Raw genomic sequence first — 27066 nt, 5'->3', positions numbered from 1 at the left:
TAGGTCATAAGGGTGGGGCCCTCGTAAGTGGGATTAGTTAGTGCCTTTATAAAAGAGACCCCAGAGGACTAGGCTTTCCCTTTCACCATGTGAAGACATAGCAAGAAGATACCATCTATGAACCAGGAAATGGGCTTTCACCAGACACTGACTCTATTGGTGCTTTGATCTTGGACTTCTAGCCTCCAGAACTGAGAGAGGCAAATTCCTGTTATTTATAAACCACCCAATCTGTGGAATTTTGTTGTAGAAGCCCAAGTAGACTAAGATATTGACATTTTCCTGTGTCTTAGTTTCTACAACTGTAAAATAGCTATAATGATAGCACTTCTCTTGTAGAGCTTTCATGAACTTTTCATGTATAATTACCTGTTAAGCAATCAGAATGATGCATCAAATACATCATATAAATGTTAACTATTACTATTATTCAGGTCTTAGTCCCTTCTGAGAGGCTTTTAATGGTAATCACAGCTAAGAAGTCTTCCTCTGCTGTCACTATCTACGATACTACCCTAAGTTATTGTCTTCTTTATACTATTTTAAACATTTATTAATATGTTTATTCCTTCCATAGACATATACAAGTAAATGTTCAAACTGAAGGCATGCTTCATTCATGAGGGAGCAGAGAGCATTGTCTCTCCATACATACGAAGCAAGGTTCAGTTTAAAACGAGGTAGAAGAAAGCCATGGATTCCTTCAATAGGAGATATTTATTGGGCACTGCTATGTTCCAAGAACTATGTTGGGGTGCTAGAAATATAGCAGCATCTTCAAAAAGAGCCTGGCTAGGGAAAGAAACTGTGGCCTGGAAAAGATCCACTGTTTTTACTGTGGATTTGGGAGACCCAGTAGAAACTCATCCTGGATGGGATATAAACTTAAAGTTTAATTAGAAAGACAATACAAACATCTAGTAGAGAGAGAAGTAAAGAGTGATTGGAAATAGTATGAATTTTGGCAGGACACAAACAGAATTGAGTATGCCCAGCAAGGTTGAACTTTGTATCCATTGTAAGACTCTGAAATTTCCCTATTGCCCAGATATGTTTTTATGAGAAGACAAAGTTCAGAAGATATGAATCTGAAATTAAGGGGAGAAAGCCATAGAAAAAAGTCTCAAAACCTGCTGCTGAAGCAAAGATGTGAGAATACTAAAAGACCAAGACAGAACAACAGCGACGAGCATTCTTACCCTAGGTGGAGTAGTTAGACCCCCTTAGTCACTTGCAAATGAGATGACCAAAAACAGATCATGGAATCCTTAGCCCAATACCTACTTCTGGGCATACAAAGATGAGGCTAAAGAAGTCAGCAAAGAGATAAAGTCTTTGGAAAAGGGTGTTGGGGGGTTATGGCATGGGCAAATTGCTTCCCCTCATGTAAAGCCCAGCAAAAGCTGACCACATGCCCAGCTTGAGGGACTGAAAATTTAAGGTGAACCTGTGTCAGATTAGCTGCCTAGTGGTACTAGATAAAGACAGACAAACAAACAAAAAAACAGATGACACATTAGACACCAGTGGAAGACAGGGCAGAGGTGTCTCAAGATGGCCCAATGAGGATTGTGCTAGGGAAGGAGACACCCTCAGTGTATTTAAAAGAGGGTGTCATTCAAGAGAGCTTTTGGCAGAGTTTAAAGGTGAGCTGGTAGATGCGGAAGCTTGGGGTGGGGTCCTACATGAGGAGAGACATTACCTGCATCAAAGACACTGCTCCAATATTTCCAATGGGGATTGTCTGGAATAATACAAAGGCACCACATGGGAGAATAGAAATAAGGGCTGACATATATTGACTGTCTACCTCTGTCTCAGAAACTACAAAAGGCCTTACATGTATTAACTCAATTCCCATAGCATGGGCAAATTGAAGCTCAGAAAAGTTAAGCCAATTGCCCAATTCACGTAGCTAGTTAGTAAGTAGATGACCATGTCTACATCATAGCAGTACCAGTAGAAGAAACCATTTCCTGCTCTTTATTGCCCTTCCTTCTCCCACACCTCCCATTCTCCAGAGGAGTCAGAATGCAGCTGAGGCAGGGGTGGAGTCATATGGGTGGGGAGGTGCAGAATCAGACCTCTTTTGCCATTGCAAGTGATGCTGTGAAACAGAAGCAAGCTGTAGAAGGTACACACTTTGTAACTTTAAAGTTTAGAGTTTTGCTACTACAAGGTCATGTCACTCATATGAAGTGCTCTCTGACAAAAAAGGTTCTCAGGAGTTTTCATTTCTTGAAGCTGGCTAGAAAAGTCATGAAATCTGCCCTCAATTTAATCTGAAAAGCAAGGAAGAATTAGTCCCAATGACCTGGGAAAGAACGACATTGTTTTCTGCTTTCTCTCTGTGAAGTTCCATTATTTCAACATGGCACCTGTCATTTGCTGGGTAGTCACTGTGTTTAGAATGCTGGACTCAGAGATGTGGAGTCTTAGAGAGGGCTTTATATTTATAATATAAAGATGGATAGATAGATAAAACAGAAAAACCAAGAGATAAAAAGTCAAAACATCTTTTCATTTATAGCTATAAAAATAGCTATTATTGTTAGAATGACTGAGGACAGTTTTATGGAGGACAGTAGAATTTTTAGTATCATGGGGAAGGAGACCCATGCAACAGAAAGCAAGGAGAAATCTCACTCTTGGGAAGGAAATCTGTGGGAGGATGGGAACAGATAACTCCTGAAGTTGAGGAAAGTATACAGAATACATTTATCAGGCAGAAGGAAAACAGGTCAGCGTTCATAGCGAAGAGTGTAGAACAGTCAGAGGGGCAGGATTGCTGTGGAGAGCTTTAATGCCAGTGTCTTATATTTAATCTAACCTTCTGTTGCAATGTACAGCCTAGTAAGTCACATTGCAAACTCATTTTACTGGCTCAGGCCAAATAGCCTAGGGGAGTCTTTGTTTCTGTAATTGAAAAGCTATATAAGAATCAAAGATTTCCTGGATGAGTTATTATCTGCATCAACAAAATTCAATACTCCACTGGAAGTGAAAGATGCACTTGATTATTAAATGTCTATTTTATTTAGAGGAACATATTTGCAACAAGGGTAAATAGCAAGCTTGCAAATTTTATTTGCTGAGTCTGTGCTCAGATTGGTGATAATTCTATTATTTATGCTAATGGATTCACAATAGCAGTTGCAGAATTTCTTTTCCTGGTGAAGAAGGAGGAGGAAGAATGAAGACTGTTTTTTTTATTCTCCCTAAAATGCTTAAATCAATTTTCCATTGTTTTAAATACTTGGAATATAGGAAGCCCATGCATTACATAGCTGAGTGTAGTGGGGTTTTGAATAGATGCACTCATTTCCTCCCCCAGGTCTAGCTATCTTATCTCAATACATCAAGAGAAAACTGTTTGTGATACTCAAAAACACCCAGTATCCTTTCAGCTGAGAGTCCCATAAAAAATGACACCAAATTGCATAGTCTGCGAACATGGCTCACCCTACTTATTTTTTCGGGTATGTTTCATATCAGACCTATTTACTTATGATTCCTCAGCAGTTGTAATTGTGCTAATTTTTGAGTCTGATTGAATTAAAATGTGGTTCTAAATCTAAGACAACTCCAGGAAAAAGGAAAATAAAATGAAGTTGGGAGATTTAATGCTTTCACCATTAAGACCCCCATAATTATTTGTATAATTTGTATAATGTAAATATCAACAAATAAGTCAATTGGTTTCACACAATTGAACTCAAAGTTTTCACTTCTATTTCATATCAAAATAACAGAAAGGAAAGAGAACAGTTATTAACTTGGTCTTACAGTAACTGTATCTTGTGGCTCTCAGAGGGCAAAGAATCAACCTATATGGTGAATTTTACCCTCTGTTCATCCTTTAGACAATTATTATTTTTCCACCCACTGTGTGCCAAGTCAGTATTTCCATGCTTCTCAGAGTCTTTGTCCAACTTCTGAAGACATATAGTCCCTATAGCATACAGTCTTAAAATTTAAATCCTTGTATTTTTTACAGGCTTAAGACTGGCCTGTTTTCTTTCTAATGCTTGGAGAATTGATTTTTAACCTTTTCCTACCGGATTCTACTGCCCTTTCTCATTCCCATCTCTACTACTCCCCTAAAACCTTTCAACACCTCCAAGTTTTCTGTAATATGTGTGATATATGGAATCTGTTTTCTCTGCAAAGAAAATCATTCTCTGTTGCAGAATTTGGGAGTTTTTTAAACCAAGGAAAGTGCCAGAGTGTTCCCTGAAGGGAACAACAACAACAACAACAAACTCTTAATTATAATATCATTTAATCATTTCTTAGCCTGCAGCCCACCTGATGTTTAAAAAAATCTAACTCTCAGTAAATATTGCTTCTAATTTGTCTTTGTAAGAAAATACTGACTTCCTCATTGGAGAAAGTCCTGAATTTCTTTTTAACCATTGAATTCTCAAAGCATCTCATTGATTTATTTTTATTTTTACCTGCAGATATTTATTACTCTCCATCATCAAGAAAACAGATCTTACATTTAAAATAGGCTAAAGATAAATAGGTTTAACATATATGCACCACAGAAGGCTGCTGTTCTGTGTTAAGTCACTTAAATCAAGCAGTATAAGAATTTCTTTCTGGTTGGCTGACAAAGTAGCAGTGAACTTTGTGTGGAGAGAATATTCCAATATTTCCCTTGGGCACTTTGATAGACAATCATGTGTGATTAGTCACATGCCATTTTAGGTGCCAGTGCACCTAACATTTTAAATAAGAAAGCTCTCCATTTGTGAGATTAGTTGGAGAGTCTTCTAAAAGACTAAACGTATTAAAATATCTTCAAAAAGTCTTTTCTTCACATTTACACAAACTAAAGATAGAGATTTGTATTATGATTAGACATCTAATACATGTTTGGTTTCCTTTGGAGAAAGATGTCCATTAAACACTCTGTTTGGAAGAGTGTTTATTTTACTATTTTTGTTTCTAGGTGATGGATGCCAATATTTTGGCCTTTTGTACATTAATAAGACTGGGCCTTGCTGGGTATAAGTGGAAATTTATGTTATAGGATCGAAGATCCACACCAGCCCTATCCATGCACAAATACACACCAGCCAATGTATATTTACATAAATAATTGGAATTGGACAAGATAGTCTATAAGGAGAGAAATTTTATGCATGCCTGGCTAAGGTAAGAGGGAGAAAATGGTAGAAAAGCTGCCCTGTGTTCTGTGAGGGTCGCATGGGGCTAAGTCTGCATCTCTTTCTTTCTAGTTCTGCTTCCAATACATCCTGATTTGGGTTGGGTATCCTGTGGGTTTTCTAATTCATGCACCCCAGGAGACAGCACCCCGGACAAGCTGATTATCCCTGAAGGAACAGAGCAGAACATAGAGGAGACCTTAATGCCCAGTGGTGCATGGCAAATGCTCAAGGTGTACATTGGATGCCAAGCTGAGGCCTGGTGGGCAAATGGCAGCACCTGGTGAGCACAGACTTTGTGAGTGCTGTGTGAGACGGCTCCTAGGCACATGCAGGAATATGTGGGAATATTCTGTGAGAGGCTGAGGTTCATGTCAGTATGTAGAGCATTTAGGTAGTGAAATTTGAGTTTCCATGCTAATGTGTTTCCATTTCTCCCTACAGTCTGGTGGGGCTTTGGGATATTTTGGTGACACAAACAAACTTCCAAGTGTGTTGAAGGCAAGCTGCTTTTGCCTGAAACTCAATTTTGAGTAGAGCATCTTATAACAAGGTTTTTAAAGATTAGGGATATAAACACTTTAATTAAATCTGTAAATTCAAACCCACAGTATTTTCATAAAACACATTTTATGTAAAAATATATTTCTCTCTCAATTCAGCTTAACTGATTTTCACCAAATTTGCGTGAGTCATGTCAGCTCCCTGCATTTCTCAGGCCCAATAACTGAAACCACTGCTCAATTTAGTTTGTGAGGCCACCTAAACAGGGCAGGAGAAATACCGTGAACCCCAGCCCCTTTGGCTGGTGGGATTTTCAGTAGTTCCACTGCTGGGAGAATGAGACATCTATGTGCCACAGAGGGGCTCTGGTTTCCCATGTAATCTCCAAGACATGCCACTTCCCTGCCTTTATAATGTTGATTCAGTCTTTAGAACCAGGCTTCTGTCTTGGTTTACTTTCTAAGCACTTCTGTTCCTTGAAGGGACTAGAGCCCTTTCTTTAATTCCACTCTCCATGCATGGTGTTCCGATAATCCAGACAGCTTTGGCCAATTTTTATAGAGGGCTGGACCTGAGGAGACACTACTTCCCCCATCTTCCACCTCTGTCGTGAATTCACCAGTTCCTTATGGCCATGATGCCATTTCACCTGCCCATAGCTGTGTCTCATCCTCTGGATTACTCCTTAACCCACCCAGAATATTACCAGTGATTCTGATCCCTGAATCTTCCTTGCCTGCCCATGGCTGTCATCTACACTGGTGCTTCTCAAACCTAAATTGCATGTGAAACATGTGGAGGTGTTGTTACAGGGCAGATTCTGATTAGCAGGTCTAGGGTGGGGCCTGTGATTCTGCTCATGCTCCCGGTCCAGGGACCACACTTTGAGTAGCAGGGCAAATATTTCACCTATTATATTCCCTCCTCAAACTCCTTCCCACTGAGTCCAAGATTCCTCCTCCTTCTTTATGATTCCTTTTTCCAAAGTCCCTATATACTTCTGTTTGAATTATCATAAACACTTTCTAAATATAAAGCACCAGGCCATCTGCTGACCTAAAGTGAGATTTTCTCCAAGTCAGCTGAGCAGATTCTTTCTGTGAACTGGAAGTTCTCTCTCTCTCTCTTTCTGTAGGATGTTACCTTTACTAACCCATGCAGATATTTTAGGCTTGACAGCATTCATCCTCTCTAGAACATTCTTCTGTTATTGTGAGTCTCTATGCCACTATCAGAATGTGCCTTTTGGGTCTGCTGACAGTCACCTAGAAACATGAATCTAAGTCCATGCAAAAAGGCTGACACTTCCGTCCACTGGGTCTGAGAAAATATGGGGTGGCACGTTGTTCTCTTTCCTTTTTTCCATATTGTACCTTCAATTTCCTCTGAACTAGAATGCAAAACTGACAAAGGATGGGGGTTAGAGTTTACTAGAGGATTAGGGTACCTTCATAAAGGAGGAAAATGTTAAAGTGCTAGCTAAATTAAAATTTTTCCTTGAATAGGCACAGAAAGGTGTCTAATGACTATACCTTCACAAGGGAAGTAGACTGTTCTGCCCAGTGTTAGCCTTACTCTCTTGATCTGAGTTTTACACCTGTGCTTCACAAACATTTCTCTTAAAACTCTCATCTTAAACAAAAAGATATTTCACTCCTTGTATCCTTGTCTCTTCTTTGCCCCTTACAACATCCTGAAGGCTTGGGGAGTGGCTTGGACTTCAGCTGGGTGGGCAGAGATTCTTTTCATTGTCTGGTCTCACAAGCCCTTTAACTTGACTTCACTCTTCCATATTTCCACCAGTGGGAGCTGTGGGCCTGAATATTCTTTAATGAATTGACCCATTGGAAAGCATATTAGCACAGAATATATTTATTTGTTTTTTTAAAATACTGTTTAAACCCATTTGAGAAAAGACTATTTCTTTAATTAACAAGGCATGTGGTATGCTATACTGGGAGTCCATGGATACCTATTACAGGAATCGTGTTTTCTTTCTCTGTCTGAGTTCTGTTGAAATCACAAAAGAGCTAAATCAATCTCTAATAGTCCAAAAAGAGTGTCAGAAATGTAGGTAATTTATCAGACCTAGGGCAAGCTTTATTTTTGATCTGTTATGCAATCTTTTTCTTGAGCCACGGCTTCCTCATTGGTACAGATAAAATCTCTCAGGCTCTGGAAATTTCACAGAATCCCGGGAAGGGATCTGAGTGAACCCCTGATGTGGCACCATAAAACAAAGAAAGTAAACCTTCATTCTGGTCCTTTGCTAAGCGGGGGCTCGTCAGATTACTAAATCACTCACACACTAATAGTAAGTTCTAGAACCAATATTTCCATCCTGATTTATATCCATGTTGGATAATTCATGTGCTAAAATATATAAATCTAGTATTATCAACTATAAAGTGTTCCATTATTAATGGCCTGGCCTTCATTCACACATTTTTTAAAAATTAGAAAGCGCTTTACCCTTGGATCAATCATTATCCACATAATCATCATCAGGGAAGGAACAAGATTTCCCTGTTTCTTATCTGTGAGGAGTATGAAGTCTGGAGAGATTCTGTAACTTTCTCAAGGTCACATAGGATGTGAGAAGCAATCAAGTGCTTGCATGTTTACTTTCTGTTTAGAACATCATTTAATAAGCTAGTCTACACACATTGTTAAAGCCAAATGTGATTTTCAGAGTATTTCATCTTCTCTGTTATTAAAAAAACCTTCATTTCTGCAAGCCTTCTGGCTATAGTCCACATGTCTCTATAGAGACTAGCCTCAGAAAGTGTGATTAAAAACTGAAATGTACTTCTGGGAAATGAGAATATGCTCTGAAACTCTGTGCTTTTCTACTTGCAAAACAGTTAGGAGTGTTTTTTACTGTTCACTATTTTTCACACCTCTGATACAAAGAAGCTCAGTGTTATTATCATTTCAGTTTGGCAATAGTCATTTCCATGCCTATCCCAGAGTCATCCAGTAAGCTGGTAACCAACGGAGACAGGGTGTCAGAGCCTTTGTGTGTGTTTCGTTGGTGGATCATATAGTTCAGTTCTTGTAACCTCTCTGCATCTTACCTTCTCATCTCTAAGATTCCTTTCAGTACCAGATTTTTTATTCTATTCCACATTATATGTTATATGGTATTAATATTTAGGCCCTGTTCTAAGAACTTTATATGGATTAACTTATTTATCTTTCTAACAACCCTACTATTGGTAAGTACTACTGTCACCCCTACTTATGGATGAAGAAACTGAAGTCCATGTGCTTAATTTGTTTTTTTTTTAAATTTATTATTTCAGAATATTATGGAAGTACAAACATTTGGGTTACATAAATTGCTTTTGTACCATTTGAGTCAAAGTTGTAAGTGTGCCCATCCCCCAGATAGTGTGCATTATACCTGCTAAGTGTTAATTTACCCATCGCCCTTCCGCCTTCCACCTGCTTGATTTTTGATGATTGTTATTTCCATATGTGCACATAAGTGTTAATCGATTAGTTCCAATTTAATGGTGAGTACATGTGGTCTTTGTTTTTCCATTCTTGTGATACTTCACTTAGAAGAATGGTCTCCATCTCCATCCAAGTTAATACAAGAGATATTAGTTCACCATTTTTTATGGCTGAATAGTACTCCATGGTATACATATACCACATTTTATTAATCCACTCATGGATTGATGGACACTTGGGTTGTTTCCACATCTTTGCAATTGTGAACTGTGCTGCTATAAACATTTTTTCCTTTGAGTAAATACCCAGTAGTGGGATTGCTGGATCCAGATGGTACTCATACCATGCTGGTGGGACTGCAAGCCTACTAACCCCTACAGAAAGTAGTACGGAGATACCTCAAAGAACTAAAAGCAGAACTACCATTTGATCCAGCAATCCCACATGTTTAATTTGTTTAAAGCCACACAGCTAGTGTTAGAGCTGCCATTGGAGCCCCGTCTGGCTCCTGAATTCATGCTTTTTATCACTGTATTCTTCATTATGACATTGCCCTCGCCTCGGTCCTGACAGCTCTCAGTTTTTTAATTTGTGGTTTGGGAGGTCTTTCTTTTCCTTACTTACCAGTGCTTTGAGATTTGTTCTGCCAGAACGTAAAATATATTTGGATTGATGATGAAAGAGATCACTGAATTCCTTGGTTAACCTTGTAAGTTCCCAGCAAAAATATTCAACAACTTTCAGAAGATTCTCTCTGGGCAGTTCTAATTTAATAAGTGAAAAGTTGTGGTGTAGAGATTCTATGGTTGAAGCACTCCAATCAACTCTCCTGTACCCTTCAGCCCCTCTCATGGCTGACAAGCACACCGGCAGCCAGTCAGCAGAATTGGAGACTGAGCCTTAGCAAAACTGAATTCTGAAACAGAGTCAATGCAAATGGAAAGCGACTTGAATCTTGATCTTGAACCACAGAAACTTTCTACTTTTGAAAGGAAACACATTGTGAAGAAACTCATCTTTTCCCAAGTTTCTGAGAAACCAAGTTTTATGCAAACCTTTTATTTTTAATACCAGAAATATTATCAGTCTAGTTGAAGCCAAGAAATGTAGAGAGTCTTGTAAGAAAATTCTCCTCTGAGACTTTTGGACTACCTAGGAGGATGTACTGTTTCTAGGCATGTAAGAAAATCAATCCTGAACATTGAAGATATGGGGTTTATTTCATTAAGTGTATTTTTTTATGTGAAGAGTGAGTCCTCTGCTTGACTTAAAGCTTTATTGTGGGAAATGTGGGAGTCCAGCTATGATCAGAGTCTAGGAGGTAACAGTTGTGTTTGTTTCTTAGCTCTTGGTGGGCAACTGGAAGGACCGGAATATCTCATCCTTCCTATGAGGCCAGTGGTAGTGCTGTTGTGAGTGTGACCCAAGAAAGACATAAGCGGTTCCACAGGGAAACTACCAGATGTTGCCGACAGCAGTGTAGCTGTGTTCCATTTCCAGAAAACATCATAAACAAAACCCAAGTTTGAAAAAATGATTAGTTAGGAATTATCTATTTGCATTTTAGAAGCATTCTTTATTTCACAAAAAGTTCAACAGGGAGTTACTTTAAATAGCTCGTTCCCTTAATGTGCTTAAAATAAAATTTGATTTATAAACAACTCAGAAACACCAACTACAATAAGAGAAGTATAATTATAACTTTACAAAGAGAATTATATGATTCTTTATATAGAACATTTATTATGAGATGAATGCTTTTCTATTTCCTTCACATCATTATTTCAAATGGCTTCAAGCCATTTTATTCAAATTACCTGATAGGATGAAGTTATCCTATATTATTACCATGGGGTAAAGTTTACATTGCTTTCATATATGCTTTCACTGAGACTAGACCCTCTTCATATCCCTTTGAGGTCAGTGGGGGAGGAACTAGTATCCCATTTTACAGATAGTTGAACTTGCTAACATTCTGAAAGATTGGGGCATGCCTTTTAGAATACAGCTAGAAAAGCATTTTTCTTCTTTTAATTTAATTAATTCTTTTAAATGATAAATAGAAATTGTATATATTTATATGTGCAACATGTTCTGAAATATCTATACATCATAGAATGGCTAAATTGAACTAATTAACATATGCATTACCTCACATATTTATCATTTTTTGTGGTGAGAACACTTAAAATTTTCTATTTTCATAATTTTTAAAAATATATTAGTAATACATTGTTATTAACTGTAGATACAATGTGGTACATTAGATCTCTTGTGCTTATTTCTCCTTTCTAACTGAAATTTTGTACCATTTGACCAACATTTCTCCTATTCTCCTAACCCCAAGACCTGGTAACTACCATTCTACTTTCTGCTATTATGAGTTTTACTTTTTTAGATTTTATATGTAAGTGAGATCAGCAGTATTTATCTTTTTATGCCTGGCTTATCTTATTTAACATAATGTCCTTTAAGTGTGTATGTTGTTGCAAGTAACAGGATTTCCTTCTTTATTAAGGTTGAATGGAATTCCATTGTGCATATATGTCATTTTCTCTAGTCATCTTTTGATGGACACTTAGGTTTAATCCATATCTTAGCTATTATGAATAATGCTACAGTAAACATGAGATGCAAATATCTCTTCCACATAGTGATTTCATTCTTTTGGATATATACCCAACAGTGAGATTGTTAGATCATGTGATAGTTTAATTTTTAATTTTTTGAGCATCCTTCAGACTGTTTCCATAATGACTGTACTTATTTCCATTCCCACCATAAGTGTTTAAATGTCCCCTTTTCTTCACATTCTTGCCAACACTTGTTATCCTTTTGCCTTTTTGGTAATAGCCATTCTAACAGGTATGAGGTGACATCTCATTGTAGTTTTAATTTGCATTTCCCTGATAATTAGTGATGTTGAGCATTTTTTTATGTACTTCTTTGAACATTTGTTTCAGACTTTTAAGAAATGTCCATTTAGGTCTTTTGCCTATTTATTTATTTATTTTTTACTATTGCGTTCTATGACTGTTCCTTATATATTTTGGCTATTAACCCCTTCTCAGATATGTGGTTTGCAAATATTTTTTCTTCCATTCCATAGGTTGTCTTTCCACTCTGTTGAATGTTTGCTGTGCAGAAAATGTCTAGTTTGATGTAATTTCATTTGTCTATTTGCTTTTGCTGCCTATGCTTTTGGGTTTATATCCAAAAAGCCATTGCCCAGACCAATGTCATGGAGCCTTTCTCATATAATTTCTTCTAGTATTAAAGTTTCAGGTTTTATGTTTAAGTCTTTAATTCATTTTGAGTCAATTTTTATATGTGTAGGGAGATAAGAGTTAATTTCATTCTTCTACATGTATAGCTTTCCCAACACTATTTATCAAAGAAACTGTCATTTAGCTTTTGTGTGTTCTTGGCACTTCTGTCAAAAATCAATTGACCATAATTGTGTGGGTTTATTTCTGGGCTCTCTATACTGTAGCATTGGTTTGTGTGCCTGTTTTTATGCCAGTACCATCCTGTTTTGTTTACTATAGCTTTGTAATATATTTTGAAGTCGGTTACTGTGATGCCTTCAGCTTTGTTCTTTTTGCTTAAGATTACTTTGGCTATTTGTGGTCATTTGTAGTTCTATATGAATTTTTGGATTGGCTATTTGTGGTCATTTGTAGTTCTATATGAATTTTTGGATTGTTTTATTTGTGTTATAATTGTTATTGGAATTTTGATAGGGATTGTATTGAATATGTAGATCACTTTGGTTAGTATGGACATTTAACAATTATTGACAGGTAAAGATTTACTGCTGCCATTTTCTTAATTGTTTTCTGGTTGTTTTGTAGATCTTTTGCTCCTTTATTCATCTCTTTATGTCTTTCTCTGTGGTTAGTGATTTTTCTCCTTTGGTATGGTTTGGCTCCTTTTTATATTTTGTGTATTTACCATAGGTTCTTGCTTAGTGGTTACCATGAGGCTTATGAAAGGCATCTTATAACAGGCTATTGTAAGCTGATAACAAGTTAACTTTGATCACATAAAAAAAAACCTACTCTACCCCTCCACATTTCAAGTTTGTGATGTCACAATTTATATCTATTTATATTGTATATCCCTTAAGAAATCATTGTAGCTATTATTATTTCTAATAGTTTTGTGTTTTAACCTTCACACTAAACATGTAAGTGATTTACAAACCATAATTGTAGTATTAGAGTACTTGGAATTTGATTGTGTACTTACTTTTTCCCAGTGAGTTTTGTACTTTCATATGTTTTTCATATATTTTAGTGTCTTTTTCTTTCAAGTCGAAAAATTCCCTTTAACGTTTTTTATAGGACAGTCAGTTTTTGTTTTTCTAGGGAAGTCTTTCTCTCTCCTTCATTTCTGAAGGACAATTTTTCCAGGGACATTCTTGGTTGGCAGTGTTTTTATTTCAGCACTTTGAATATATTATTCCACTGTCTTCCGGCATGTAAAGTTTCTGCTGACAAGTCTACTGCTATCCTTATGTGTGATTTTCTGCTTCCAGAATCTTCTCTACGTCCTTGATTTTTTGACAGTTTGATTATAATGAATCTTGGTGTAGTCTTGTTTGTATTGAATCTGGTTGCAGACCTTTGACCCTCTTGTACTTAAATATTTATATCTTTCCCCAAATTTGGAGAGTTTGCTGCTATTATTTCTTTAAATAAGCTTTCTACCTATATGTCTTTCTCTTCACCTTCACTCTATGGCTCAAATATTTCCTCCTTTCATGGTGTCCCATAAATCCTGTAAGCTTTCTTTATTCCTTTCATTCTTTTTTTCTATTTTCTCCTCTGACTGTGTATTTTTAAATAACCCATCTTGACATTCACACATTCTTTCCTCTGCTTGATCAATTCCACTGTGGATGCTCTCTTTGGCATTTTTTAGGGACTAGCAGGGGAGAAAAGGGACTAGAAATGGAGAGTTACCATTCATGGGATATAGAGTTTCATTCATGCAAGATAAAAAAATCTCTAGAGATCTAGGTGCAACACCGATGTGCATTTAGGTCACAATACTGTAGTGTACACTTAAAAATTGTTAAGAGAGTAGATTTCATGTTATGCATTTCTTATCACACAAAGAAAGTAGTTCAAAAATGAGTGATTACAACTGTAGTCTCCTTCCAGGAGCTTAAAACATTTTTCAGTCAGTGTTAACAACTGCAAGTTGATGGATGCTGGGTAGAAATCCTGAGTTAAAAGGAAAAAAGTCTCTTATTTTGTAGGATACTTACATTTGGTTTACCAATCCAATCAATGAAGAAGTATCACTTTTATATTTAATGCCTTTTGCCACTTTTCTTAAAGAAAGATTTTCCTTTCAGTAACTTTTTAAAAAAGATAAACAGAAGCTTCTCTTGACAGATAAATTGACCTAATGGTTCTTTCAGATTATGGGATGAAAATAATTAATGATTTTAGGTCTAGATTTATTTGTGAAAGCAAACACTGGCACTCAGAATGAAAGCAGGTATGTTGGGCATTCAGGGGTTATTCTCCAGCCAATGTGGAGAGCACTGTTGGTCCCAGTCAGCATCCTCACATTCCCTACCCCCTTTACTCCACAACGAAGGCCATCTGGTTGCCATCTGGAGGATCAGCCCAGTTCCCAGCATCACTTCTCACCTGAGACAGGAGACAGATAATTAACCAGTTCTCATTCAGGCTTGGCTTTCGAAAGTTGGCTCTGCTGCTTGCTCTAGCAGCTTGCCCTGTCATAACAGGTCTCCACTTCTAACGACAGACCCGACATTCTTTTCTTGGGTACCAGGTTCCCCATTTGGCTCAGCTCTCTGAATACTAACCTAAAAACTTTGGCTCCTAGTAGGATTGGGAGCCAGCTCCATTCACTGGGTGGGGCCATGACAGTGTTATCCATTAGCAGTTCTCCCCTGTCCCCATAGTGTGTCTGCTCTTCTTGGACCAACGGCTTCCCCAAATTCCTATCACTGTACTCTTCCCACCTGTTGGGACATGACTCCACTTGATTTTGGATATTCTTTCCCCCTATGCCTTTTACTCTCAGCACTTACTATTTGTGCTGAGATCAGATTCGCCAGTGCCTTTAACAGTCTGCTAGTTCAATAGGCTGAACTCCTTATGGCAGAATTTGTGGTTGGTTCAAATCCCACTTCCTCCACTCCCTGCGTATACACCAACTTTTTCTGCTTGAGCAGAACTTTAGACAAGATGACAAATAGAGCATATTATCTTTTGCTACTAGGTATTTTAAAACCCTGTGTTTGCCCTCCGGTTTCTGCCATCTGTTGATGGTTTGTCTTTCTGGCACTACTTTGCTTCTACCTTATTTATTTATTTTGGAAAAAAGAGAAAATAACATTTATGTAGAAACTTCCAAGTCCCCGGCACTATACCAATGCATTTTGACATTCACATTTCATGTATTCAACAACCACCCAATAAGGTAGATTTTTTTCTTTCATTTTTTTATTGATGAGAAAACTGAAATTCTTTTTCAAAATTTTTCTGCAGTTAGGGAATGGACACGTTTATTTTTATGTTATTTTGAAGTTCTGAGAAGTAAATTAACTTGGTTGAGGTCAAACAGCTATGGAGTATAAAAACTTGGATTCAAATACAAATTCTTGTGCTTATAATGTCCTTATTTTTCCACTCCATTTTACTGCCTTCATAGACATTGTAGTCAGCAGTGGGATAACTATCATCCCCAGCTTCACCATTGGCTTTCCATGGGATTCTGAGCTTCTTCTATGACCCCAGACATGCAGGTTTCAGGTTCCTACGCATGACACTACTAGGCTGATCCTGCCACCACTTCCCTAAAATCCATTCCAAATCCTGGAATGGTTACAACATTCCAGCAACTTTTCTTTCTGTTTTTTATTTCAAAGTATTAAGGGGGTACAAATGTTTTTCTTACATGGGTAGCTTTTATAATGCTTTAGTCAGTGCCATATTGTGCCCATCACCCGAATAGTGCTCATTGTACCTGTTGGGTAGGTTTTTACCCTTCCCCTTCTCCCCTTATCCCCTTCTTGATTTCCAATGATTTTTACTTCTTTCTGTGCCCATGTGTGCCCATCAATTAGTTCCAAATTATAGAAAGTACACGCAGTGTTTGTTTTTCCATTCTTGAGATATTTCACTTAGGATAATGGTCTCTAGTTTCAACCAAATTGCCGCAAAAGACATTAATTCATGTTTTTTCATGGCTGAGTAGTACTCTATGGTATATTTATACCACATTTTGTTAATCAACTCATGAATTGATGGACACTTGGATTATTCTACATCTTTGCAATTGTGAATTGTGCTGCTATAAATATTTGAAGGCAGGTGTCTTTCTCATAAAATGACTTCTTTTCCTTTGGGTAGACACCCATTAGTTGGATTGCTGGATTGAATAGTAGGTCTACTTTTAATTCTTTAAGAAATGTCTATACTATTTTCCATAGAGGTTGTACTAATTTGCAATCCCACCAACAGTGTATTAGCATTCCTTTCTCTCTGCATCCCTGCCAACATCTATTGTTTTTGGACTTTTTAATAAAAGCCATTCTAACAGGGTAGAGTGATATCTCACTGGTTTTAATCTGCATTTCTCTGACAATAAGTGACATTGATAATTTTTTCATATGTTTGCTGGCCATTTTTCCTATCTTCTTTTGAAAATCTTCTGTTCCTGTCTTTTTTTTAAATTTCAGAATATTACGGGGGTACAAATGTTTAGATTACATATATTGCTTTTGCACCACCCGAGTCAGAGCTACAAGTGTGCCCACCCCTCTGACAAAGCACCCTGCACTCATTAGGTGTGAATATACCCATTCCCTCCTTCCCATTCCCACCTGCCCAACACCTAATGAATGTTACTTCCACATGAGCACACAAGTGTTGATCAATTAGTACCAGTTTGATGGTGAGATTGCTTTTGTACTGCTTGAAACAAAGTTATAAGTGTGCCCATCTCCCAGATAGTGTACATTGTATCCATTAGGTATAATTTTATCCATCCTCCTCCTCCCCACTCCCACCTGTTGAGTTGATTTCTGTTGAGTTTTATTTTATATTGTACATATGAGTGCTGTTATGTTAATTCCAATATAATAATGAGTACACGTGGTGTTTGTTATTCCATTCCTGCTATACTTCACTTAGGAGAATCATCTGCAGTTTCATACAGATTGTTACAAAAGGTATTATTTATTTTTTATGGCTGGGTAGTACTCCATGGTATACATATACCACATTTTATAAATCCATTCATGTATTGATAGGCACTTGGGTTGATTCCACATCTTTAGATTGTGGAGGCAAGAAACAATGTAATAATAGTGCTTTATCTGGAGTTAAAGGGAGTCCTCCTTTTGTAACACAGAAGTTGTTGGGTGTGGAATGGGAGTCATCTAGTTTCTTATACATGAGTTGGAAGAATAGCTTGAGCTACCTCACTGACATTATGCTAAAAGATAGCAGTCTGAATCTTCTACATCACTTAACATTTTGGTATATTTATTCAGATCTTTATTTCTTGTTATTTTTTAAATGTAGTTAAAATTATACTATACTTTAAAATATCATTCATTTGATACTGCTTTTCCTCTAATTAATTAAACATAAACAAGAAGTTCATGCATTTTATTTTATATTTTGTCACTACATAAAACTTCATTCTTTGTGTATCATTACAATATGAAAACTCAAAGTGAAGAGTATGAGGGGGAAAAATAAAGCCCCAAGCTTCTTATTTATTAAGGGAATCATTTTGATATATTTACAGCAGAATGGTTGAGCTAATCACAACTTTATGACTGGGAAAGTTAAGAATTTTTCATTCACAGTTGACTTGCAAAGTCAATGAGCCTTTGAAGAGATGAATTACCTTATGGTCACAGCCATGTAGAGTACATACAACCTATGGCTCTTCCCCTCTCATAAGTTGTCTGCTAAGAATAACTAAAGCAGGGAATGATGCATAAAAAGTCCTGAATCATACAATCTCTCTCAGAGATTTAAAGAGCATTCAGAAATTTATTAATAGTTAGGGTTCTGTCACCATCTTTATTAAATACTGCCTTTCAACATGAAAATTAGTTAATCCTTTAAGATCGCAAGTAATTTTACAATTATTTTTTCCTACCTGAAAATATTGGCCCCGTATCTTCTTTTATAAAACACCTGAATTTAATAATATAAAGGAATAATTATTTAATAAATAAATCTGTTGTCATGGGTTTCTGCTGTATTTGTTTACTCCTCTAGGTATTTTCCTGATGTCTCACAGTCATTCATTGTAGACTAAAGTTCACATTCTTATTCTCAACAAATGAAGGCCCATGGGGTTCCATTAGACTTGACCTTTCCAGGGAAACAAAATTTAGAAGCAAATTTGTGTTTATTATTTTCTTCATTTTCATAAAAGACTGTATTACTCATTAAAAACAGTAAATTTCAAAGTGTTGTATGCAGTATCAGTGCCAAAATTTGTTACAACTTTTCTTATAGGTAATTACAGATAACAACACATTAAGGGGAATTCAGCCATTATTTTTGGTCATGCTCAATCTATATATATCGCACAGATATAACCATAACGTTTATTATGCAGTACTCTAGATTGATGACAGAGGGTGGGGGTGTTGATATTCAGGTTTGCTGGGTCCCATTAGTTTTCTCATGTATAGATGTCAACTCAATGTCTTTTGTGCAGACACTGTCTGATTACTATACACATATATTGGATATGAAAAAAAAAATCGGGCTACATAGCTTCTACATGAGGAAGATTGGCCAGGGAATAAAAACAAAAGAATAAGACTAGTTACTGAGTTGAGAAGAATGATTAATTTATTTACTCTGAAAAGCACTTTCAGTGTTTCCTCTGAAATTGAGAGTAACAATATTCTTCTTTATGGTGTTGTGTTTTTATGTTGGAATCACAGGAGCAAGAAACTGGTGCAGCCTTCTTCCTCATTCTCGCTGGAACCCTTAGCTGCCATAATGAGGGGCTCATTGCTTGTGCCTCATTATCAGAGTTCCTTATGGAGAATTATTACTGCTTTAAACTTCTTCACTGAAGAGAGGTTTTCTAGCTTCCAGAGACAAATCAAACCCACCTGCACTTTTTATCTCTGCCAGTTTCATCACGCTCCTGAGGTGTCCGGATACTCTGCAATTAAGGGGTCTATTTCTTGCTGAAAAAAAGTGCGAGAATTTTATTAACACAATTGGGATATCTTTTATTCAGCTCCATAAACTATAATATGATCTTTAAATGTTTTTTCTGGAATAATATCTGAAGACATCTGATGACACAATAAGAATAAGGCAAACCTCAAGGAGTTTTTAAGGGTGAAATGTAAAAATGACAAAGAAATATGAATAATTGAATAAATAAATTCAAGAGGAATAGCTCTTTGGATATAATATCCTTTTGATAGCACTTAGAGGAATGCAATGGAATATGTCACTAAGGTAATATATGAATGTAATATGCAGAATCTAATAACTAATTGTGTAAAATTATTCTCCCAAGCTATGAATTATTCTTCTGTTGAATGCCATTTAGGGTTATTTCTAAGAGTGGATTTGAATACACATAAGTATACATAAAATATTTCTAATTATTCATATACAGTACATATAGAATTATAGATCATCTCGTGATAGAACAAAAATCTTATTTTAATCCTTCTTTTTGGGCATATTTTATAATTGAGTTTGGTCATCAAAGATATATGGAAGTACATGTTTGGGTGCTTAAATATTTTAATATCACTCGTTGCCCATGATCACAAATCAAGGACGAGGAATCTCATAAATTGAGACAAAATCAAAGAAGTGTTGATGACAGCCAAGGTTGTTTCCTCAGCTGTGCAGACATATGGCCTAGTTCTTTCTCTTTTCAGGTGGGTGGGCTTAAATACAAATATGCATTTTGGGATAGTAGCTACAGTCTAAAAGCAAATTGTAATCTGCATAGTCCAGGGGAGGTAGTGGGAAAAAGAAATGGTAGCAAAAAGAATGGAAAACTTTTTTTTATTTACATGTGTCTAGTGGTTATTTAATAATGTCCTTGGACGTAAAGATTTGGGGTTTCCAAAGGAAGAAACAAATTCCTGCTTACGCTTAGCTGGACATAGAGTTATCTACCATCTCTAAGGGCATACTGTCAGAGCCCCATACAACATCATAAAAGTGTTGCTAAATAATTTGCATTGATAAATTAACCAACATGTTGACTGTTCTGGATTCCATTTAAATAGACACCATTATACCTCTGCAGTTATAAATAGATCAGAAAAAACCGACAAGTTCTCATAGGTTGTACTAAATGCTGCAGAGAGTGGTTAGTATTTTTAAAAGGCTCTTTCTCTACCAAAAGGACTCTCCGGCATCAGATATGCTGGCAGGATAATAGTAGGCTTTATTTTCATCAACACAAGACTGTCAGTATATAAGCAGAATCCTAGATGCTATTCCTATACATAAATACACTCTTAGTTTTTTTAAGCAGTGTGATTCACTGCCTCATGTACAAATAGCAAGGGCATCCAATTGCCTGCCATTTACCCAACTTCATTCAGTTTGCTGGAAACAGTACCCACTTTGAAACCGCTAAAAATACCCTGTGACTAACTTGTTGAAAGACAGGACTCCTTTCTGGAATCTCAGTTACATGACCAAGTCAGATGGAGAGCAAATGTCCAATTTAAGCTTTTTATGTTTATATTTATATTTAAAAGACACCAATAATTAAGTTCACATATATAGTTGAAGGAAGTGACTAGAGGCATTGTATCATTTGACATGAAGGATGTAGCTTTCAAATATAAAATCTTGTTTAAAAGAATTCTGGTAAAGGCTTGCTGCTATTAGGACATCAAGAAGCAAAGAAAATTAATGCACATGGTGAAGTCAGGACGGCATTGCCTCATTGGAACAACTTCATCATATAAGATAGCCTGAAACTGTTTATTTATTTCAGCAATCAATCATCTTCCTGTGCCCTCCTTCATGCACATGCAAAGATTGCATATAGTTTTATTTTGACACCATTTCATCCTTTTAGAATTTAATATTTAGAATTATGTTCTGAAGTATACAGATACAATTATTCTTTTTCTGTGCATTTTTTAAGGATGTCTCTGGATGTAAAATGTCTAAGTTAAAGGCCAAATTATCCTTATTTTCTTAGAGAAAATCTTGAATATTGCAAAATCTAAATTTATATCAAACTATCCGTCCTTTTTATTCTTTTTTCTTTTTTATTATGGTAAAAATATATAACATAATATTTATCATTTTAACCATTTTTAAGTCTATAGTTCAGTGGCATTTGATGTGCAATCATCACCACCATCCATATCCAGAATGTTTTACTCATCCTATATTAAAACTCTGTACCCATGAAACAATACTTCCCCATTTCTTCATACTCCCAGTCTCTGGCAGGCAACATTCCACTTTCTGTCTCTATGAATTTGACTATTCTAGGTACCTCATATAGGTGGAATTATGCAATATTTATCCTTTCATAACTGGCTCATTTCACTTAGCATAATGTCCTCAAGGTTCATTAATGCTATAGCATCTATCAGAATTTCATTCTTTTTTAATGCTGAGTAATATTCCATTATATGTATATACCACATTTTGTTTATCCATTCATCCATCAATGGACAGTTGGGATGTTATTGTGAATAATGCTGCTATAAAATATCAGAATAGCTTATTTTCTTCCTCTCATTTTATCCATCACATTCTACAGCATATTTATTTATGTTCATAATGTATCTTATGTGGTGAACTATAAGCTCCTTGAGGACAGGGTCCTTAATAGTTTTATACTAACAAGTCTATAGCAGCCTACACATTTTTTTTTGACATGGTAAGTGTTAAAGGCTGTCAACTGAATCACTAAATGCATCTCAGATAAACATGGCTACCACCATCATCAAAAACAGGAAGAGAGAAATAAATCACGTCTTTAAAATGAGGATCACAAATAAACCCCTCTACTTCCCTCCTGAGTCTCCAATTTCCTTTAAGAATGCTCAGAATAAGTAGGAAAAAGAAGCCCTCTGGACCATCCATACATCCAAGTGTGATAAACGACATTACTAAACTACTAAAAGTAGTACAAAATTATATAAATGTTAATGGTGTAAATCTGAAAGGTAGAACATTTAAGTTTTAGCCTGATTCAATGAGTTGATTGACAGCTTTCTTTGTTACTATGGTATAAAAACTCAGTAGATGACATGTCCTGTCTGCCAATCTCATAGGGCAGCCCATAAGTGAATTAAATATCTAATTAGCCTATCAATACAGTCTTGAGTCACTTACAGATGGATGGTGATAGTTCTGAGAAACGTGCCTGTAGGTGATTTCATCATTGTGTGAACATCATAGAGTGTACTTACACAAACCTAGCTGGATACTTGTTGCTCTTAGGCTACAAACCTGCATGGCATGTTACCACATTACTGTACTGGATACCAGGCAATTATAACACAATGGTTAATATGTGTGTATCTAAACATATCTAAAATAGAAAAGGTACAGTAAAAATCATGTATAGAGCAGCTCTATTATAATCTTATGGGGCCATCTTTGTATGTGCAGTCCATATTTGACCAAAATGTTGTTATGATTATAGATACTTTTTAGCTGGTATAATTTTCACCACCATATTTATCCATATAACACAACTTTAACAACATATAATAGTTTATCAAGACTGATGCAGTAAGTGATTATGAATCTGGAGAAAGAGCTAAAATTTAAAAGATGATGATAATTGAGTTTATTGATTACTGCTATGGATCCAGATGCTGTATCAGGTTCTTGGAATTCATTATTTTATGGGAGGAGGTTTCTGCTTTTATAACCCCTGCTTTTATTCTTTTTTTTTTTTATGTGAATGTGGTCTCTCTCTCAAAATATGTTATTGAACTCTGAACCATGGGTAAGTGAAACCATGGTAAATGAAATTGTGGATAAGCGGGGACTACTTATTGTATTAGCTGAGGAGCAGAGAAGCTATTTAATTTGGCAGGAAATTTGGCCAATATTAGAATTCAGGTTTATCTGTCACTAAAACACCATCTCCTTCCAGCTTCTTAAAATATCATTTGCAGTGAAGCTATTCAAATATATTTCAAACTTTGTTTATTTTTGCTTTTCCAACTATACAATTTGTTTAAAGGTAAAACTAATAGAATAAAAGGGGGCTAATTTTTTCAAAATCATTTTAAAATAAATTTAAACGATGTTAAAAGAGGTAGTATATGAACATGGTACAAAATCCAATAGGCATAAAAGAATGTGTGAAAAAAATCTTTTTCCCTTTCCTGTGTCCAGCCACCTATTGTTCATCTCCAGGAGCTACTGCAGTTATCAGTCTGGCTTGTATAATTCTACAGATAGCCTCTGAAAATATAAGTATGTACTTCATGTAGTTGTTTACATTTAAAATATCTTAGATATTATTTCCTATCAGTATGTATAATACTATTTCATTGTTTTAATGGCTATGTGAGATTCTACTTTGTTGTTGAACCAGAATTATTTAGCTTGTCCAGTGTCGATCAACATTTAGATGGCTGCATTTTTCTTTTGCTATTGAAACGAAAGCTTCTATGAGCACCTTTGTATTATATCACTTCACAGACGTGCTAAGATATTTCAAGGATAATTCCCTAGAATTGAAATTTCTGGAAAAGATTATATGTGTTTTTAATTTTGATAGGTATTGGTTGAATTTCCTTAAATATTTTTAAGGTTATTAAAAAATGAATTTCCTCTGAAAGGATCAAGGCCCTTTATAAATTCTGTAGAATCAACAACAGAACACTGAAAGAAGGCAAGTAGTAATTATTGCAGTAAAGCTATAATTAAATTAAATTAAAAACCAGCACAAGAAAATCAACAGCCAAGTCCTTAGTGTGGTTAGTGTCATGGATCTTGTATATCTATCTATGAGGCTAGGAAGAATAGCAAAATGTTAGAGGAGGGGAATTTTAGACAAGGAGCAAGAGAAACAGGACCAAATTTCACAGAAACAGTTTTCAAGGTCTGCAGGGCAGAGCCACATCAGGGCACAGCAAGACAACCCTGAGTCTTTGCTACCCCTGGCTTTCCATCTTCAATTTCTGGGGCCAGACAACTAGAAGGCCTTGAGACAGTTACAGCTGGGAAAAAAGGGTTCCAAATTATGATTTTAAAAAAGCAGCTAACCAAGATGATCTGAAAATTTTAAAAGTATCACCTAATTAAAAGAGCTGCTGTTTAACTTAGAGAAAGCAGGCCTGGATATGACTACATGGTTCAAAAGCTTAGGTGTCCATGGAGAGATTAAAATAAATCAAAAAGAATAGTTGTTTGCTTCCACATTTTTAAAATAACATATCTGCCAGCTCTCATCCATCTATATCAAGAAGAATGCCTAAAAACAACAACCCTGATTCTAGGGACAAGGATCCAACACTATTGGAATCATCATGCAGATCCAATCCATTGTAAGAAATGCAAAAGTAGCTCCTTATTTTCTTGTCAAGGCTGCATTCCGTGCTGATTTTCTCATGCTCCGGACACAAACCTACTTTTGTGTGTGTTAACGTACTCAATGCCTCTGCCAGTTTTCTCTGGATGCTAGTCTAACTTCTCTGAAATTTGGTACATGTATTTCTGAACTCTTCTGTGGTTTTATCACCGTCACGGACTCTGGGCTTTGGGGCAGAGACTGGGGGAAGGGGGCTGACAAGAGAACTCTCTTGAGCCTGGGTCCACATCTGCTTTGATTTGGGGCACAAGTGGGGTCTCTGGCATGGAGCACCACTGGAACGTGTAAGAGGTAGGGGGCTTACCTATTTGGGTGGAGCTGTGCAACAGAAGCTGTAGGGTGAGCCAGAGCCTGGGCTTCCTTCATGCCAGATTCTGTGCCTAGATCACTATTGAAGTAAGAAAGGGACTAGGCTCATCTGGTGGAACCTAGAATTGGAGAAGAAATGATGTGCATATGGATATCATTTAGGGCTCCAAACCCTGGTCCAGGAGCCATATGCCTGATGTTCTGAGTTCTGACTCAAAGGGCCAGGTAATTAATTCTATGAATACTGTCAGAATGACCTAATCCACCTAGAACACTAGAGAATTCCTGGGGTCAGCAATCAATGTCATGACTGGTTTTGCTTAGAGGCCTTAATGGAAGGTCCCTTGGTGGATTGATTGATGGCTCTGTTTCTGAAACCTGTATCTTTGCCTTGGAGCTTGTATCCACATATCTAATCTAATTCTGATTTTAGCCATTTTAATTTCATCTTTCTTTGGTAAAGATTGCACATCGTGTTTGTCTCTACTGTTTGATCCAAATTATTGACCTCTGACTTCAGACTCACCCCTCATAGAAATAGTACCTCCCTATATCTTTTTTATATGCTAATTAAATCTAAATTTTTGACCTCTTTTACTGTTTACCTTTTTATTCACACTGCTCCTATATCTCTCCCAAGTTAAATTCTTTTTAATCTAAGTGTTTAAAGTCTTTACTAAAGTCTTTACTAAAGCAGCCAAGTGGAAACATAAAATATTAAAGATCACTGTCTTTAAATGAGGCATACATTTTACAGTAAGGATACAATAAAATAAATCTATGACATAGTTAGGTACTTTGATGATTAAATTAACCCAACTTCCTCTCGGTCTTCAGTAGAAGAAATATTTCATGAATCAGTCAAAAGTCTTTACTTGGGCTATGAGAGCCTGGCTTTTGTTTTTGAGAATTTCAGGACAAACTGATGTCTTATGCCCTTTACAGGTCTGTGATAATACAGGTTAGTAGCCGGTTTGCAAATGATCAGGAAAGGGCTCTGCTTGTTTCTCAAAGTTTCCCATTCTCATTTTTTTTCTTTTTCCTCTTTCCTAGGGATTAGCACATGTTTTTTTTTTTAAAAGAATATTTTGATATTCTTTTCCCTTTTTAAAATAATGACCTTCAGGAAAAAATACTATTCATGAGTTTCTTCTTCCTTTGCTTATCAGTGATGCCAAGGTAGCTTATATACATGAGACTCAACTAAGTCACATTTTAGTGAAAGCAGAAAACCAAGGTTTTAAAGCTATGGAAGCCTCAAATAGAAAAAAAGAAGAAGAAGACAGAAGTCTTGCTTCTTATTTCTTTGCAGCATAATTACTTTTTTAATTTCTCCCAAACCTAGTATAGATGTGAAATACTACAATCCCTTCTATCGTTTAACTCATCTCTACATTACCCATTTCTTCTTCTTTTCTATAGCTGCTAAAATGCAGTAGTTTCCTGTCCATATTCCAATTTACTCCCCTCAACCTCCCATGATTACATTTTCTTTTTTTTTTTTTTTATTTCAGCTCATCATGGGGGTACATAAGTTTAGGTCATATACATCGTCCATGTCCCGCCCATCCCCCCGAGTCAGAGTCCCAAGCGCATCCGTTCTCATTCTCCAGACAGTGCGCCTGGCACTCATCATGTAGTCATACCTCCATCCCCTCCTCCCCCACCTCCTCGGGTCTGCACCTTCAAGCATGACCATTCCCCAGAGGGTGTGCAACGCACTCGTCATGTAGGCATACACCCATCCCCTCCCCCCACCCCCCATCCCAGTCTGATATCCAATTGGTATCCTTCCCTGATGTACATTTAGGTGATGATCAGGGAAACCAGTTTTCTGGTGAGTACATGTGATGCTGGTTTTTCCATTCTTTGGATACTTCACTTAGTATAATGGGTTCCAGCTCTCTCCAGGAGAACCAAAGAGATGTCGTATCATCGTTATTTCTTATAGCTGAGTAGTACTCCATGGTATACATATACCACAGTTTACTAATCCATTCGTGGATTGATGGGCACTTGGGTTGTTTCCACA

Source organism: Lemur catta, chromosome 4, assembly GCF_020740605.2.
Source record: "Lemur catta isolate mLemCat1 chromosome 4, mLemCat1.pri, whole genome shotgun sequence".
NCBI classification, from domain to species: Eukaryota; Metazoa; Chordata; class Mammalia; order Primates; family Lemuridae; genus Lemur; species Lemur catta.
Note: the sequence above shows the minus strand (reverse complement) of the source record.